This window comes from Camelus bactrianus, chromosome 26 (genome assembly GCF_048773025.1).
Source record: "Camelus bactrianus isolate YW-2024 breed Bactrian camel chromosome 26, ASM4877302v1, whole genome shotgun sequence".
In the NCBI taxonomy this organism is placed as follows: domain Eukaryota; kingdom Metazoa; phylum Chordata; class Mammalia; order Artiodactyla; family Camelidae; genus Camelus; species Camelus bactrianus.
Genome location: NC_133564.1, coordinates 17175621 through 17188753, shown reverse-complemented (window position 1 = coordinate 17188753; position 13133 = coordinate 17175621). Strand labels below are relative to the sequence as shown.

Below are 13133 nucleotides of genomic sequence, written 5' to 3'. Positions count from 1 at the left end.
GATAGCTGAAGGGTTCAATATTGCGGCAACATCTGTAACCCACTTGGGACACACCAACAAGTCACACAAATAGGTAGGAAGGTCTGGATTAGAGGACAGATAACACAGAAAATATTATTCTGTCCAATAGCCAAAGGTTTCCACTTCTGCATTTGTTCTGGGAAGACATTTTTCTTATGCACTTGATAAAATAAATCTATAGTTCCTTCTAACCCTTGAATGCTGGTCAGCTCTTCCTTATTATTATTACTCACTCATCTTTCATCTCTGTGAGTTTCAAGGACACTTTTCTAACATTCTGTGGCTTATTTATGTGCAACTGTCCTTGCAAAATTAACTTTTGTGGGCATAGTAACGATGGAAATGTGCCATGGATTGTTGGGTTAATTAGTTTATTTTTTGAGTGCCTCAGAAAGGACATTTTTCATGCTGTGCCTTGGTGATTTCAAAGTGTTTTACAAAGGTATAAAAGGCATGTACAAAATAGAACATCTTCCAACATTCTTAAGCTATAACCAGCGTCCCTGTGCCCCTGGTGGAAGAAAGTGTTACACAGACTCTTCCAAGGCAACAGGGCGAAGACCAGCCCCCAGTCTCTGACTCTGTTCTGCAACTCAAGCCACATAAATGTCTCCTTTCCTCTCCTGCTGAAATCACATGGCCCTTTACCAGAGAACAAGATTGCAAAACTCCTAGTTTCTCAGTAAAGGGCTCAGAATTCATTGTATGTTTATAACTGATGCACTACATGGACATGAGAAAGGGTTTCATGCTACAGGAGTCATAATGGCCTGTCCAGGTAGCACTGATGGTGTGATACTTCATGTCTGTCTGTCTGTTCATAAAGTACCTAGAAAAAAACGTCAGATATGGCCTGCAGAAAGCCAGGTGGTGTAACTGTCTAGCAATGTACAGACAAATATATCATTCTGTCAACAATCCTAATCAAAAGAAATTTTGATCAGGGACCCCAACTGAGTGATTAATACACCCTAATGGAGTATTACACTGTTCTGAAAAAGGTTTGGAGATATGGTGTAAGAGTGCAGGCAACTTGGTTTATTTCAAATCTATTTTTAGGAGATAAATGGAAATTATTAATGATAGAATATATTACATATGGAGGCGGGAAACAAGTGCTATCTGATTCTTTAACCAACTTTTAAACCAAATATGTAGCTTCAAAGCAGTATAATTCACAGTCCTCTTAGTTGGAAACAGCGGCCTAATTAGAATACCTTTTTTTGGCTTTTTACAAAAAAAAAGATATTTTTTATTTTTCAAGTTCTCATAAATATATAACAAAGATGCTATCATGTATTACTCATTGCCTTCTGTAGAACTAATTTCATGGTTGCCGGGCACAAATACAATCCACGTGTCGGGGTACAGGGTGAAGGGGAAAGAGGCGATTACAAGCTAACAGCGGAGGAAGACATGAATCGATCACTCAGAGAAACGCAACTGAGTCTGCCACTGGAGAGAATGTGGGGAATATGATTCTTCAAGAGTTAAAAACCAAAAGGCTTGACCTTGGCCGGATCAGGGAAGGCCCTCCTAAGGAACAGGCACTTCAGCTGAAGGTGAAGAGGGCAGGGCAGTTACTGCTCAGCAGGGAACGTGGACCAGTGAGAGGGAAAAACGCATGCCAAGCTCATTCCAGAAACTGAAAGACCAGAGAAGCTGGAAGAAATGGAGCTAGAAAGAGGGTAGGGAGATGTGGGTGGACATGCAAGAAGACAGCAGATCGTGCAGAGCCTGAAATAGGCCACTCTGAGAAAGCTCATCTTAAAGATGTTTATGCCATATGTAGCAACTGTTGCTTATGCTCAATTTCAATGGAACAGAAATATCAAGAAAAGCTAAGTCATGGTTATATAAAACAGCAGCGATACTTAAATGCATACGGAGTTCAGACAGTAAGCTTAAAAAACAATAACTAGAAATGGGAGCTGTGACAAAGGTTTTAAGAAGTTATTTCTACGGGATCTCCTGCGTTTGATAATAGTTATTTAGTCGTTCATTAAGATTTTCACCTTATTTGGTAAAACCCCGTCCCAGATTGCACAGTGGCACACGGGATGGCAGATCACCTCCTAAGACACAATCGCTCCACATGGGTAACCAGGAAGCAGAAATCAGTGGACATACGATTTGACAACTTTAGAATAATTACACCTGCCCATGTAGATTATGGGGCCAAGCGGGAACTGCCAAATGAAAGCTCTGTAAGTCCAAGAAAAAGTAGAGATGTTAGTGTCAGGAAGGGGTTTGCAGCCCAGTTCCTCTGCCTGTGTTTCAGGGCGCAAGCACCGAGGGCTTGCATGATTGGTACGGAATCACTTAAGCTCTAGGGCCTGGGTTTCCCCACTCGGTGCATTTATTCACTGTTTAGCACGTGACACACTGAGGTCCTCAGGTGGCCCCGCTCGCACCTGCTAAGTGTGTAATGCTACAAGCATCATCCTTTTGGTTGCGTCTGCTTCACTCTGTTTCATGTGGTTGAAGCAGACGGGGGTAAAGATGTTATTACACTTCATCCAGACTTCATTTTGCATCCAACATGCCTGACTTCAGGGGTCCACCCCTTCCTGTAATCAGCATTGTCTGATTTCTCTCGTCTCTATAGTACGAGACTCTAACTGCCTTTTCAATACATCTTTGAAACTCACACCAGTGTTTCAGGCGGTCTTGCTGCCTCTCCCTAAGCACTAAAATATCTGACTAGGAGAATGACGCATTGTTCTCCTGGAATATTAGACAATGCTACCAAACTGACATGGCCACAAAAGCCTTCAAACATTTGTCGTGCAACTCACTTTTCAAAGGACTTCGTGGGGGAAAAATGTAACCTAGAAAACAATCTTCATGGGAAAACTACACTCACTTCCTTCCTACTGAGATCCTCTCAAATAATAGGAAGTGATGAGGAATCAAATGAGAATTCGGAGTTCTCTTGGGAAAGAAATGCAAACCACTCTCAAAGAAGCCCTCAAAATACATGGATTCAAGAAACCACGCACATAAAAGTCCCTGGAAATCATCGCGGTATCTCAAAACAAAGTACTACATTTGGCCATATATGGAAACCTGCACAGTTAGTCTGCTCTATTTTAATTATTTAACCAATCATAGCATTTACAGCGTGCCAGATTTTTCTACATTCCTTTCAAATGACAACTCTTCGAATACTCACAACAGCCCACGGAGATAGGTCCTATTGTAGAGGAGGAAACTGAGGCGCAGAGGTGCAGTAACTTGGCCCCAAGTCACGCAGAAGTAGCGGGACCCGGGTTCAAACCCAGACACACTGGCTCCAGACCCTCTGCTCTTCAGTGGTACACACTTTTTTTTAAAAATTTTTCTGAAACAACAAACCAACCAGGGAGACATAAAGCTACAAATGGTCGCTACATACAGAATTAGGCGTTTTAAACGTTACCAGCGTGGGCGCCCATTCTCTCTTACAACGAGGATTTTACCTTCAGGAAGCCCTTTGGAGCACACAGCACTTTGGTGCCACCGAAAAAGTGAGAAGTCATTTGGCAAACTGGTGAGATGATTCAACATAGTGTGCTCATTTATTTAAGGGTGGGGCAGAGCATAACAAGAGCCTCTCTACTCCAAAATACCAATCTTTCTCATGGTTCTAACAACTGGAGTGTTAGCTGAGTTAAAAGAGCCTTTCTTGAGATAGAGATGCCCTTTAGGATAGTTTGATGCCTCACAAAACATAGTTTTATTTAGACCATACTTAGCTGAAAACAATTTAGGTTTTTCTGGTGGGCTATGGAGAGACAGAAGGTAATGTACAGCTTACATATCTGTCTATCTTTACCCTCTCTTCATCTCTGAGAGGTTACTCCTGCTCAAGCCGCTGAAACCAATCGGGTCCTCCTGGAGAGTTTAAGAACCTCCGTGAACACGGCAGATGGTCCCACTCATGCCTTGCACCAGGGTCCTTGGAACTAGGTCCCTATCTTACTCTTCCGGGCCTGCATCTCTGCCCAGATAACTTGCCAAGTTTTCTAGTTCCTCCAAGATCAAGGATATGCCCTGCTTTATCCAATCTTCCATTCAAGTCCAAACTTGGAGCTTTTGGGGACCTCCGTCAGACCCACAAATTCATGGAGCGCCTCCTGACAGGCGCCCCCTGCTGGCTGCGACACCCATCCACCCACCCTTGCTGTGTGGTTTCCACCTTCGCCATCTGCTCAGATCTTGTCTTCCCAGCACCTGACAATCCCTAAGCATCTGCCCTTCACTGAGAGGAACATGTGGCTTCTGAATCCTGGTCCCTCTGCATCTGGTCTGATGGACCCCACTGCCTCTCACACTCTCAGTGTGAATCACTTTTACATGAGAATCCCCTGGGGCGCTTTTTAGCTATGCAGATGGTTGGGTTTCATCCAGATTAAAGAAAACTCTCTAGAGGTGGGTCCTGGGTATTTGTATTTAAAACAATTTTCCAGATGAGTCTCATGCATACCCACGGATGAAAGACACTACTCTACATCAGTTTTTCTCAAATTTCAATGTGCATACGTGTAACCTGGGGATGTTGTTAAAATGTACTTGCTGGTTTCAGTCGGTGTGGATAGGGCCGGAGATTCTGCATTTCTAACAAGATCCCAAGTGATGGCTTAGATGTTGATCCACAGACCACTCTTTTAAGCAGCAAGGATCAAGACCAGTGATTCTCAAAGTGTGGTCAAGAATCACCTGGGGACTTGTTAGAGATGCAAGACTTCAGGCCCTTCCTCAGAACTATTAAATCAGAAACTAGGGGTAGGACCCAGGAATCTGTTTTGACGAGCCTTCCAGGTGACTCTGATGCTTGGTATAATTTGACACCCACTGGCCTCGATGGCACTGCCCAGTAAACATACACTGCAAGCCACACATGTAATTTAAAAGTTTCTGGTTGTCACATATTAAAAAGTAAAAAGAAACAGGTAAAATTCATTTTAGCACAATATCTTATTTAACCCAACGTGTCTGAGTACCGTTTCAACATATAATCAATTTTTTTTTAAAAAAACTGTGATTGTTTACATTCTTCTTTTTCATACTAAGTCTTCAAAGCCTGGTGTACATTTTACACTTACATGACATCTCAGTTCTGACAAACCACATGTTAAGTGCTCAGCAGCCACGTGCACCCGCCATATTGGACAGCCAAACTCTAGACTTACAGAGATAATAACTTTTGTGCTTTCTATGTGTCAGGCATTATTTAGTTAGGCATTTTATGTGCATAATCATATAAGCCCTACCAACAATTCTGTGGATTGGTACTATTATTATTCTGATTTTATACAGGAGAGGGGTTATACCAAAGCCATATTTAGAGTTTCACCAATATAAGAAGCCTGCTCTAATGTAAGCATTTCCCAATTATTTTAAATCAATTTATTTGTAAAAGGAGAGAGAAAGAATACAAATAAAACCATTAACAGAAGTACAGTTGGTATAACTGCTAAGGCATTAATAACTTACAAAAGTCATAGTAGTTGGGTAAGTAAAATGTCCAAATTTACTATCCTATAACTTTTTTAAATATGCCTCAAGTCCAATTTATACTTTTCTGTGACATCAAATCTGTTGAAAGGCGGTTATGGACAGGCTGCTGGGACAGTCGGGATCTTTGGGGAACAAAGGAGACCTGGGTGAGTCACGTAGCAGGTAGGACTCACCCCAGGAGGAGAGCAGCTAAGCAGCTCACAACCTGCTCCTTCAAGTGCAATTGATGGGAAATGAGTCTAATAATAGTTAAACATGAGGCAATGGGCTTCTCCCAGTCTTGGTGTGGAAAGCAGACAGTTTGGAATTTAAAAATAATAGCTGACTTAGTACTCAAATAGTTAATCTTTATCTGTTCCCTTAACTTCCATAGTTTCTCAAGGAAGGCCAATTTTTAAATATATTTTCCTTTTCATTATAAACTGCTCTAAGGAGGAAAAAGTTAAAACAATTAAAAAAAATTTTTTTCTGAGGCTAGGCTTCCAATTTTTTGCCAGAATTACCATTTATCATTTTGACCAAGTAAATATCCAATTATAAACTGACAGGTATTTAAGACATATTCAAATGTGACCATTACAAAGAAAACAAACTTATGGTTATCAAGCGGTAGGGGGAGAGGGGCAAGGGATAAAGTAGGAGTTTGGGATCAGCAGATACAAACTACTATATACAGAATAGATAAACAACAGGGTCTTAATGTATAGCGCAGGGAACTGTACTCAATAGCTTACAATAATCTATAATGAAAAAGAATATATATGTATAACCGAATCACTATCTGATACACCAGAAACTAACATAACATTGTAAATCAACTATACTTCAATTAAAAAAAAGTGACCATTTTTTATTCACGTTCATTCATAAATGAGCATAAAAATGTATTATTTTAGAGATTTTTTTTAAAGCCCTACTGTATTTTTAAACAAAGTTAATCGCATTTTAAAATTTTGATTAAATATTTCAACAGTAAGTTATAATTTTTAAAATTTATATATCTGCATAGTTTTAACGTAAGTGTACTGCACTGAAAGATTTACTCTTTTACAGTCATAGTCGAAATAGCAGTCATGTAACTGTTTTTTTAACATATCCTGCATAGTCTTCAGTATCATCTTTTTTTCTTCCAGTTTTATGGAGATATAATTGACAACTAGCACTATAGAAGTTTAAGGTATAATCATTTGATTTACATATACCATGATTACCACAGTAAGTTTTGTGAATATTCATCATCTCATATAGATACAAAATAAAAGAAATAGAAAAAAAATTTTTTTCTTGTGATGAGAACTCTTAGGATTTATTCTCTTAACAACTTTCAGACATAAAATCCGGCAGTGTTGATTACATTTATCATGTTGTACATCAGATCCCGAGTACTTATTTATAACTGGATGTCTGTACCGTTTGATTGCTTTCTTCCATCCCTCCCCTCCTCCAACCCCACCCACCTCTAGCAACCAGATCTGACCTCTTTTCCTATGAGTTTGTTTGCTTGCTTTGGAACACTATGTTAGTTCTCGTTATACAACAGAGAGATTTGCCATTTCTATCTATATGTTTCAAAATGCTCATCATGGTAAGTCTCATGACCATCTGTCACCACAGAATATTTTACCTAGTTACATACATTTCATACTTGTGACTCATTTATTTTGCAGCTGAAGTTTGTACCTCTCAATCTCCCTCACCTATTTCGTTCCTCGGTATTTTTTATAATCAGTTCTAAAAAAACTGAATTTGATCCGAGCCTCTAGTAACCAACCTTCATAATACGAACTATAAAAAATGTCAAGGTGTTTTTTTCATACTGGACTAAGATCAGAGAATCTTCTTTTACCTCCTTTCCCCTCTCAGCAGTACTTTCTGACTGCTTAAGCATTCTCTTTGTTATGAAGAATAGGGATTTGAAAGGATTCAGGGATTTCATCTACATGGAATAAAGGCTTTTATAGGAATGCTTAAGTGTTTCCTTGGTAGGAAGTTACTAATTTTTTTTCTTAGAGGTGTTGCAAAAGGCATAATGAAGTAATGGAAGTCAGGAGTCGGGTCGATGACGAGTATCTTCCTTCACTCTTAGAAAGAGATCTCCGTCTCCAGTTGCCAAGGTGGAATAGCACTGGAAAAGTCTGTAACAAATTCTGTCATTATTCTTGCTGAGTTTGTGTGCTGTAAACCTTTGGAGGCAAAGACACTGTTAATGTTGTCCACGACTGTGTTCTCAGAGTGCTTGGCGTATAGTAGCCTCAGAAGTACTTTCCACAGAAGTATTTGCTGAATGAATGAATGAATGAATGAAAACAATTTCTAGATCTTAATTCATCACTCTAGAAACAAAATGAAAGCTCAGAGTTTGCTGTCATTGTTAGTGACCCAATCTGAAGTATTGGCCTTCAGAGGGAGAAGCAGGGGATGGTGGCCTGTCTGCATCTTGTCACCAAATGGTCCCCAGTCTCGGCCAACAGATAAGAAATGTCAACAGCTTAACCCAGTAGCTTTCAAAAATAGCACAGCTGATGAAACTGGAAATTTGGGTGCGTGCTAGAAATAAACCATTTGTCTTTGGTCTTAAGAAGGATAGCTGACAACAGCTACTCTGCCCAGAGAGATCTAAAATATTTTTTAAGACCCATATATGCCAGCCAGGAACTATCGGAAGAGTCTTTCCTCTCAATAAGGCGTTAAATAGAACATTTTATTCTCAACAAATCAGGTAAATCACTTTGAAAACTCAAGGATTATGGCAAAAGTACTATGTGTCTTTAAGATTTCAATCAAGTTTTTTGTTTTGTTTTGTTTTCAATAGTGCTGGCAGTTTTCCTTAAAATTTCAATGAATATTTGCACAGTGAAGCAAGTTGTTGTGGGTTTCCTGGTTTGTGCCTCCCCCTCTGCCCCCGTGGAGGGGGGTGTGGCGATTCGGGCAAGGTTTCTTCGTCCCTCTGCAGACAACCCCGGCTGCTGTTAATGCTGAAAATAGCTCAAATGCTCTCTGAACAGTAGCACCACCCAGCAGCTGGGATTCTTTTCCTCTCTCATTTGCCTTCTCTCTTGCCTTTTTTTTTCCTCCTTCAGACACTTGGATTGGACTTAATCTTAAACCTCTGGAGTTCAAGACCTTTTAAAAAGGGCTAAATAAACAATCTCCACATGTAAAAGGCCACTGACTCCTACTTCCTCTCTTCAGAGCAACTGTGGAACCCGGCTGCCTGTAGGTAAGATTTTTTCATTCCGGAATTATTTCGTTGGCTTATGATATGTTTATGATTAATGTTTTTTTAAATAACTAATTAATCATGAAAATAAGCGGGAGCTGTGAATGATCTCCAGGTAAATACGGTGTTCCAGAATACAGCAGTGGCATCTGTGTGTTTCTGTGGCTGTAATTTTAAACTTTGCTGAACGTGCTCTGTAATGCTGACCTGCTCTCCAGACTCTCCTGTGATTGAGCTGCATCAGAACTTTAATTAAGCCTGACTGCCAGCGTAGTCCCAGAGCCTCTCAGACATCATAATTTGGTTGTTTAGGCTGCTTGCTTATTTTTAACTTTCTAAGGGCACTTTTTTTTTTTTAAAGGAATAAGATGCAAATACCTGAGTAAAGGAGATATATTACTAAAGATTCTTTAACGACAGTGAGCTCACTCTACCTTATTCGTCATTTCATCACTGTTCTATTCATTGTTCATGTGGAATTAGAACAGTTTTGTTTGTTTGGTTGGTTGATTGGTTGGTTGTTTTTTTGTATATTCCCAGCACAATTCCATGACTCGGTTTGGAGAATTCCTTTCCTAGCTGAATGTCTTTGGCTAGCAGGTTTCTCTAACATGACAATATAATAATAGAGCGTTTAATGGGCCTTCCCCTTCCCCCATGGTTACACTTGGTCTTGACATTTTACAAAGTACTTTGATCTGTGGACTTTAACTTCAAACACAACATTTACTTTGATTGTGGGTATTTACTAGGTTCAGTAAAAAGTCTTTTTTTTTTTTTTTTTTTTTGGTTTAGTGCTTTTACATCATTTCCTTTGAATAATCTGTTGGGCTTTGGTTTTCCCTCAGTGATATGTCTTAGGTTTTATTAGTACAGGGACTCCCAACTGAAAGGCAAAGGCTGTTTTACGGCGAGCTCCTCTGACCATTGTAGACTTTATGACAACCCTCTGCTCCCCACCGAGCAGATGTCTGAAATCCAGCAGCAAATCACGGTGAACAGAACCAGATTCTATCAACCCCTCACTTGATTGCCTCCCAATTACCATGTGCCTGAAGGCCTCACTGTTGCTTTTTTCACATGGACACTGAAATCCTTGGAATTTAGAGATTCCTGTTTCCAAAGAAGATTGCTGGTATCACAGACCACATGTGAAAAGGAAACATGCATTTTAAACATGCAGCGATCTTCTGGGAAACTTTTAAAAAGAAAAGAAAGAAAGAAAAAGAAGAAAAGTTAAAAAGAAAGAAAATTTTAAAAAAGGAAAACTAGGGGGGGAAAAAAAGGAAAAGAAAAACCTTCTGTAGCCAGAAGTCTGTTATGCTAGTGAAACTTCTGCTGAATGAGGGGTAAGGAATGAAAAAAATGTATTTCCTAAAATAGGCAAAGAGTAGCACTTTCTAGCCATTCAATCAACGTGTAGACGTTCTCTTTCATTTTCGAGAAAATTCGTGGGTGTATTACATTTGTTTGTTACTCTTTTCTTCCTACCCCAAGCAAAGGATATTTTCAAAGTCCTCAGCCAGATACTGAACTTGACCTTTCCTGGCAAGCTGTCCCTGGGTGTCCTGGTGAAGGTTAAGACAAGAATGAGCCTAATCCTATCAGGAGACAGTTTAAGTCCCAGTCCAGGGCTGTGGGGCACAGGGCGCTCCCGTATTCTGCACCTTGCTCAGAAGGAAGGGAACCGGGGGCCGCAGGACACACTTTCCGAGAGGTGGGGCCAGGGCGCAAGGCACGGGAGCGGTCCCTCCAGATCAGGCGCAGATGCAATACGGTCTCTAGAATTGGGACTAATATCGTAGGAAAATCTAGAGCTGATCAGTCTAATTTTTTATTTCCAGAAGCTGGACATTTAATTTCTAGTCTCCTCTTTCAGATCTGCTCTATAGAGAGGTTATGAATTATCCCATTTCTGTGATGTGCATACAGTCAAAACCTGAAATCCCCCAGTTACTCTGAGCATCCACTGCACTGCCTTTGGGGAGTCTAGAATACTCTCCCCCCAGGACTAGGAAGGCTTGCTTTGGCATCGCTGAGGACAAATGCATTGCTAACAGGCAACACAGGTTCGGCTGCAGAATCCAGTGGCATCAGGATGAAATGGGTTTGGAACCCGACAGAGGTCATTCCATTCTTAGGCAAGCCATTTTTCCTGTTCTGTTGAGTTTTTAAATTTTGTTTGTTTCTTTGTTTCCCTTTGCTCCTTAATTTTACTCTGAAACTTTGGATTGTTTGAATGTGAAACTCAAGGAGAAATCTAGCCAAAACCACCGAGTTTCACACAGGTTCCACATTAAAGAAGTATTCTACCCAGCCTTGCTCGAAACTTGGCCCATGTTTTGCCAAAAGTTTCATGAATGTCAGTGAGCCTGGAGCTGAAACATAATCCCAAACCAGGTGACTTCTGGCGACTTTGAGGCTGTCCTGTAGAAGTATAGAATCCGTCCAGCAAGGACATGTCTTATTTTCCTAACTCCCGCTGTAATTTCATGTGTACACACATTTCCCCAATAAACTCCCTTTTGCTCTATGGTATTTTAAAGCCAGGTTCAATCCTAATATGAATTTTTATAGCTGTGGTATTGAAACATTGGCAAGTCAAAGTCTGCGTTTTAAATTCCAACACAGTCTGAACCAAGCGGTGGGAACATGTTGGTATAATTCAGCTGAAGGAAGTCCCAGGAGAGTCATGGAATGTCTTTCTTTGCTTAAATATACCTCTGTGCTTGTGCGGAACAAACAGTAACATTTTGTCCTGGTCTATCTGCTTGACAGTATGCCTTTTGTTCGTTCTCCAAAGGTGGTGTCAAATATATCGGTGGAAAAATAATAATAAACGTCCAGATTTTTTTTTTTTTTTTTTTTGCCTGCTCAACTGATAGACTCCTAGGGAACACTGTAAGCATTGAAAAGTTCGGTGCTGTTACTTGTAAAGTAAGGTATACTGAGGATAAAGGAGTACTCAGCAGATTTCATTCAGGAAAGTTTGACCTACAGCTATTGTGGGTTAAAGTCAAATGGGCCAGATTGTGAAGGTGTGTGTGTGTTGAGTGGTTGGAGAGGATTTGTAAGCTTTGTTCAGCAAATCTGTCACATTTAAAACAGAAAATAATCCTGTCACATTTAAAACAGAAAATAATCAGGTCCAGGATCTGAAAACATTCCTTTCTTTTGTTGATCATACAAATTTGTATTGGCTGACCACTGAATTTTGAGGGGTATTACTTCTCTCATTAAAGACTCCAAGGATTACATTCTGATCATTAAAATTCCAGAAATGGTAAAAAAAAAAAAAAAAAATCCAATGAAAACATGACCTGTTGGGAGACCTACATAGCTGTAGATGGACTTACACGAACCAGTCTCAGACATCTTCACGTGTCTATGGCCATTATAGATGCTAAGCCACCATATAGATGTCATTTTATTAGTTACAGGATTTCTGAACTCATCCGAAGGATTTTCATAAAAATGAATTTGTGACCTCGCTAAAGATTTGGTCAGACTAAATTCTGTGAGATTTGTAGATAGTTATTCATTATAAAATTAAGCTGCCATCAAATTTCATTTCGAAAACTTTATAATATTATAAAATTATTTTTATCTTATTTTTACGTAATACGGTATGAACTTTTTATTAAAGATATAGTTTCCATTTCAGCAAGTGATTTGCGAAATGACTGTAAATGATCCCATACTAAGTAAAACATTTGAAAAGTTAAGAGTGACAAAACCTGGGGGTCTTATATGCAGGAGTCGCATTTTAACACCACCTTCACTATTCATAGTGTGCATTTATCAGCCTATATATCTGATTTTGATTTTCCAAAACTAGCCCAATAGAGCGGAGGAAAGGAAGACACTCAGTGGGAGGTACTAGGGAAAATACAGAAAACAATTCAGGACCATCCTACAAAAACGTTCTCACTAAACACGTCACAACATAAAGAGCTCAGTGTTTTTTTAAAACAATCATCCATATCGATTAAAAACAATTGTCCATAATAAAACAGGAGAAGGGAAAGGCTGAAAATACCATATTGAAAATAAACACCAGACTTGTGCATAGGCAGGGGTTCCTTTAAATAAAAAGAACTTCTTTCAAGAATGGCCTGACTAGCCATTCGAGAACACAAAAATCAGTCACTTAAAAAAAAAAAACTTCTCTTGTGCTTAATTTACTGTCAGAAATACGCAGTCCACCTTACACTTATCCACTCCTCAAGATTATATTATTATAGCCTGAATTTAGATATGTACTGCATTTGTTTCCTCAAAAAATTAGTATCAGTCTGATCAGACCATGATGACACAGAATCGGGTGCCTCCCCTGACAGACCGAAGAGGATTATTTGACTGGAGCAGACAGAATACTTATTTCCAAGAA

General features: G+C 39.6%; 1 protein-coding gene across 6 annotated transcripts in view; it reads left to right on the top strand.

Moving 5' to 3' along the window:
• The window catches only part of SORBS2 (sorbin and SH3 domain containing 2), a 185841-nt gene that overhangs the window by 23185 nt on the left and 149523 nt on the right, over positions 1 to 13133 (top strand). For 3 of the 6 annotated variants that reach the window (XM_074353269.1, XM_074353273.1, XM_074353279.1), the window contains exon 2: positions 8604 to 8743. The gene's annotated coding sequence lies outside the window, so the exon portion shown is untranslated. Of the gene's footprint in view, positions 1 to 8603; positions 8744 to 13133 lie in introns of those variants that run through there. The other 3 variants (XM_074353270.1, XM_074353274.1, XM_074353286.1) reach the window with 2 other exon arrangements.